Source organism: Idiotropiscis lumnitzeri, chromosome 2, assembly GCF_059441095.1.
Source record: "Idiotropiscis lumnitzeri isolate Australia: NSW breed Sydney's pygmy pipehorse chromosome 2, RoL_Ilum_1.0, whole genome shotgun sequence".
NCBI lineage: Eukaryota > Metazoa > Chordata > Actinopteri > Syngnathiformes > Syngnathidae > Idiotropiscis > Idiotropiscis lumnitzeri.
The window spans coordinates 13,672,166-13,678,508 of record NC_142392.1 but is presented as its reverse complement, the minus strand read 5'-3'; positions in this window follow the sequence as shown (position 1 = coordinate 13,678,508).

Here is a 6,343-nt window from a genome sequence, read left to right as displayed (position 1 = left end):
TCCATTTTTGACGTGGGGAAGTGAAGTCATCTTCGCTATCACTTGCTGCACGTCCTACTTGGGCTCGAGCAATCAACTCTGCACCAAGGAGCAAATTGAGGATCATCAAGGATCTTCTGGGGTTTCTTCCCCAGACACTGGCAGTCACGCTTATACTGAAGCCATGAGTTGGTGATTGCCAGGTCAAAAAAGTGAAAAACTGCACGCACTGTCACTTGTCTAGTTTTCCAACCATTTTATGACAGCAAGTTCAGGTGTGCGTCGTCTCACCACCATCTCTGATGACCCTCTTTCTTTCCATTTGAAGAGCTTATCACCTATGATCTTGCAGTTGTTTGGAACCCTGTTATTCATGAGGGTTCCAGTTGCTGTCAGTCCTTTTGTCATCAGGGTTTCAAGGAGGCTGATTGTCGGAAAGTACCAGTCAAAGAACAGGTGTGTACCTTGGGGATCAGACTCTGTCAATTGAAGAACAGTTTGTTCCCTGAAGCCCGACCCTCCTGTAGCTGTGAAAGTTGTCTTGCCTTGGTAGACCACAAAATCCAAAACTAGACCAGTTGGTGCAGCCGCCAAGACAAATGCCTTCGGTCCAGTTGGGTTTGGTTTGCCCGGTACATACTGGTGCACTGGTTATCGACCAGTCAAAGGAACTATTTGCTCGTCAATGCGCAATTTTCCTGTTCTTGGCAGACTCAGACATCCTTGCCTTACTTTGCTCAAGAGGGACCTGATTCTCCACAAGAGATCACTTGTTTTTTCTTCATCTAAAACATCAAAGTCGTTGACGAGCTTGATGGAGTTTCTCGATTTGTAAAACCGATTTCTGGTCATGGTTTCCGCCACAATTTTCACTCTCGTACTTGAAGCGCAATACATTTGAATGTTTGGCTATCCTAGACAGCCCATGTCAATAGAATTTCCCAAAAATCTGCAGTAAAATTTCCTCTGCTTCTGGGAATGACCCTTTCTTGTCATTTGGGAAAAAAAGAGCAAAATGGATGAAATAACTTCAAACGTCCACTACAAAGGACATGTTTTAAACACTTGAATACTAGGCTCAAATAGACTTAAAATAACTCAAACAACACTTTAACATGTTCATAAGAGTCTTATAAATAAAATGCCAACAGCATTTCAAGGCAAAATGTCTTTGATAAAAAGTATTAAACACTTACTTTTCCTCTTCCCATAAAAAGTGCTTGCACTGAGGGAAGCCATTTTCATCTACGGTGATGTCAAGGTAACAAACCACCCACCCCTACAAATTTGGTATCATTGGAAAGCTCTGAATGTCCTCTATAGAGCACAAAAAGAGTTAATGCAATTGGATGCACTGGGTGGGAGATATTTAGGTTTAAAAATGTCCTCTACAGAGGACAAATTTGAACTACTGGTCGTCAGGAGGATATTTCAATGTATATTTAAGCTTGCTTATGTAATAATACAATATTTATTCAATTATTTTAGTATGTAAAATTCTCAACAATTTAAACCTTTTTATTTCACACTTGAATATTTCTTAACATATTTGTTCTTTTGAATTTGGATGCAATTTAAATTATTACATCCATCCAGCCATTTTCTGCCGCTAATCCGGGGTCGGGTTATTGAATTAATTTTTTAAGTATTTTTTATCATTCAATATTTATTTCAAGATCAGGACTCTTCTAAATGAGTTCAATATTTATAAAATGTTTCTATATTTATTATTAATTGAATTAAGTCTGTATGTGGTTTCCAATTTTAATATTTTCCTATTTCAATATATAAATAATGCAATGTATAAAAAATATAATACAGCATGAAAAAAAATATTTGGTATATTTGACAAAATTATAGTTTTTCCAAAGTGAGATTTTGCTTAGCAACAAACGCCAAACGCTTGATAGAGCTCAACCTAGAAAGTGTATTTAGCAAGTCAGAAATTTATTCAGAAAGCGTAATATTAAATGTATGTGAGGGGATATTTGAAGAGTTTGAGTTATGTTCAATGGACCATACATATACGAGCAAGCCAAACACAACGAGAAAACCAGCGCTGACTCCAGTCGCCATCAAGTTGCCAACTCCTGACATTCCAAGACCTTTGAGAGAAACTGAGACTATTTGCGTTTCTCTTTCTTGTTCTTTTTATAGTTCAACTTCTTGTTCAGTTTTTCACCTTTTCACACAGCGTAATGAAGGCCAGTTGAGCAAGTGGAACAAGTCATTTTATTGATGACTGTAGAAGGCACCGATTTCATAAGCACAGTTTCTTCTCACACCTTTTCCATTAAATACGATTAAAAAGACAACTGAAAAGCATAACGTTAAAAAATGTTATTCCAGGCAAAGGCAATTAATTTTATTTCCATGTTTGATGTAAACACAAAAAAAATCATCACTCAGACACAATGGTTATTCTGGCACTCATCCCATTGGCTGAATGTCAATATAAGAGCTTTGCAAAATTACATTTTTCAAAATCACATTTACATCTTACCACAAAGAGTCAGTTCCTTCAGTTTTTTTTGTCCTTTTTTTAAGCTCCAAGGATTGCTGCAATTCTCGCCAGCACAATTGTGTCTCTCAGCACCCGTTTTAGAAAAGAATTTTTTAGCACAAACGCTGCAACTGAATGGCTTGTCTCCACTGTGTGTTCTTGTGTGACTTGTTAAATATGATTTGAGAGAAAAGCTTTTACCACAAACCAAACAGGAAAATGGTTTTTCTCCAGTGTGTGTTCTTGTGTGATTTATTAAATCAGACTTTCTAGAGCAACTCTTGCCACAAACTGAGCATGAAAAAGGGTTTTCTCCAGTGTGTAATCGTTTATGTGTTTTTAAATTTGACTTTAAAGAAAAGCTTTTGCCACAAACTGAGCAAGAAAAAGGGTTTTCTCCAGTGTGTGTTCTTGAGTGAATTATTAAATGAGACCTTCGAGAGAAACTCTTGCCACAAACTGAGCAGGAAAAAGGTTTTTCTCCACTGTGTGTTCTTGCGTGGCTTGTTAAATGTGTCTTTTGAGAGAAGCTTTTTCCACAAACTGAGCATGAAAAAGGTTTTTCTCCAGTGTGTGTTCTTGTGTGGATTGTTAAATGAAACTTTTGAGAGAAACTCTTGCCACAAACTGAGCAAGAAAAAGTTTTTTCTCCAGTGTGTGTTCTTGTGTGGCTTGTTAAATTTGCCTTATGAGAGAATCCTTTGCCACAAACTGAGCAAGAAAAAGGTTTTTCACCACTGTGTGTTTTTCTGTGCCCTTTTAAAGACAGCTTTGAAGTGAATGAGTCAGTGTGGCATGCCCTTTCACCTTTGGCTTGCCCATCATCATCATCATCATCATTAGTATCATCATCATTGTCATGAGTGTCTGATAATGTGTCCTCATTTTGTACTTGTGATGGTCCCCAGTGGTCTTCATCACCTTCTGTTGTCACGTGATGACTTGAGCTGCTGCTTGTAGGCTCCGCCCCTCTGTTGTCCTCATTCTCATCCTTTTTTTTATCTTCAGTCTTTATAGGGACAACGTTCAGTGGTGACTTGTTGATCTCCTCCTCCTCCTCCTCCTTTTTGATGTGAGTCCAGTCTGGCTCCTCTATCACAGAAAGGAGATCGTTTTCACTGACGTCTGCAGGACACAAAAAGACAAATTTGGTTTGGCCAAGTCAAACCTCAGGCGGCGACTTTGTCTTATATTGTTTCTACCCTGCTACCTTGACTTGTGCCTGCCGCACACGGAGCAATGCGTGCGACCCCGATTTGGACCGGACCATTTCACAAAATTTCGTCCTACGATGTAAACCTCCCTTTAGCACAGACATGTCCAAAGTCCGGCCCGGGGGCCAAATGCGGCCCGGGGTCAAACTTCATCTGGCCCGCAGTCTCTGTAATAAAATTAATACATTCTGGCCCGCACATATACAGTGCTTAGTTCGCTCTCTTCTTAATTGCTGTTCCTAATTTACCCACTAGAGGCAGTACCACTCTGCGACATCACCCCGGGTGACCTTTACCCCCAATTTCTAAAATGGCGAAAATAAACAAAAAAAGGAAAGTTGACTGAGAGCAATATCAGTGCGCAAACAAAGTACGCATTAGATCTGAAGTCTTTGGCTGAAGAGTTCACACGACGCTTTCGGGATTTTGCAGCTATTGAGAAGGAAATCTCTCTTTTTTCATCACCTTTCTCCGTGGACACAGACAATGTTCCAGCCCAGCTGGACCTCATTGAGCTGCAGTGTGACGCCGAGAGCCGCAGTCGGCAACTTTCTCTCGACAACTTTTACCGACAGATGGATAAAGGCAGGCTTCGAGAGATTCGAGAGTTTGCTAGGAAAATGCTGAGCTTGTTTGGGTCGACGTATTTGTGTGAAAAGACATTCTCGGTTATGAACTTAAATCAGAGTCGCATGAGGACACGGCTCACAGACTCTCACCTCGCGCATCAATACCACTGCCTTTGAGCCAGACCTGGCCTTTGTGCTGCAGTCCAGATCTCAGTATCACCCGTCACATTAATGCAGGCAAGTCATTTGTCATTTAAATAACTGACTTAATTTTGTTTTGTTCAGTCACAAATTTAGACAAGTTGTCGGTTTTCATTCCAGAATATAATGTTCATTCAACATTTATATTTGATGATATGTCATGTATATCAAATTAGTCCTTGCACTTGTGGATAATCATTTCTGTAATTCAAAAATTCTGTGAACATTGAACTCCCATGATGATATAATTCATGTTCAAATATTATTTGCACTCAAGACTATAATTACTTCTGTTTAAGAAAAAAAGTTAAGCAAATATTCAATTGCATGTGATGTTCATGCTTCAAATGAACCAAAATACATGTTTGATGGTTTAAATGAAAATAAAAAAGCAAATGTGAAACACAGAATCACTTGCTGAAATGTGTTTGAATATATTGTTCTTTATGTAGTTAATGTCAGCCGAGGTCGGCCCTCCCACATTTTACAACATCAAATCCGGCCCCCTTTGCAAAAAGTCTGGACATCCCTGCTTTAGTAGCACAACTGTGATAAAAGAGCATTTAAAAAGGAAGCACGTTGCGGCTGATGCCCGATTTCATTCCTGAATTAGTCACAGACGTTTCTGGAAGCGAGCTGAAGTTAGCACACACAGGCTATCGTGTGCGCCTGATGGAACACCTGTTGTGCGACCCTAACTTATTAATGGGGGCCACTGGGGGCCATCGCAACATAATGACATCGATAAAATAGGAATCCTTCAAGTGAAATATGTTTTCAAGTATTTCATTTTGCATTTATAGATAATTTCATCGTGGGTACTTTTTGCTTTCATGATAATCTGGATACCTAAAAAAATTAAAGGGGCCCTGGAATCAGAGTCGCTATTTATTGTATGATTTACGTTTGGGTTTTTTTTTTACCCAAAATGACATTTATCCAGCGATAAGTTCCGACATTACCCTTTTTACGTTTTTAGAAAATTTCTTTTTCTAAATAAACTTAAAAACAAAATTAACGTTCAAAGAGTCAAAACCCCTACACATAAGCATTAAGCAACAACACTTTCACTCTGACTTTCATGTTGACATATTTGAATAATGACTGTTTATATTAAAGTTATCCAATACATATTCAAATTAGACTAAGATACACCATAATATGATAAGAGTTCCCTGAATTATTTTGTAACTGCAATGATGCTTAACAGCCACAGGGTGTCAGTAAAGAGTAACAAAGTAACACAACACCTCCCACTGTTACGTCATCATTGTCTTTTGCATACATTATCAAGAACTATGAGTTGCAGACGAGATGCAAACCACCTGGGCCACAGGAACTTTATTACCAGGAACTAAATGTTCCTGGCCTTGTTGGTAGAAAAGGGGGTTGTGACGTTCTCCCTTTTTAAGCCCATAGTAAGCCAAAGATGCAGATGCATTCCTTGCAGCATGCGCTTGTTCACTGATGAGATCCGTGCAACCCTGGATGAATGCATTAAATGTATTTTAAATGATTGGATGGGGTGAAACTACGCACATGTGCACAAAACAGTGCAGAGCCACCGGAGGTTCATTGACTCTCACCCGACGAAGCCAGTACAAAGTTAATAAATAAATAAATAAATAAAACCAATACGTACTTGATTTTTTTTAAAAAAGTTAATATTTTGTGTTTTATCCACTAAAATTGATCAACCGCCATTAATGTTTTTGCCGCAGTGTGCACATATTTTAGATTCAAGCAGAATTCATTCCGTAAGGAATTGGTTGAACAAGATATAAAAAACAGAAAATGTAAAATGTTAAATAATCAGTTCAAATTTTATACTGGGAAAACATGGAATTCACCCCCCACTATTGGTTATTCTTTGGCAT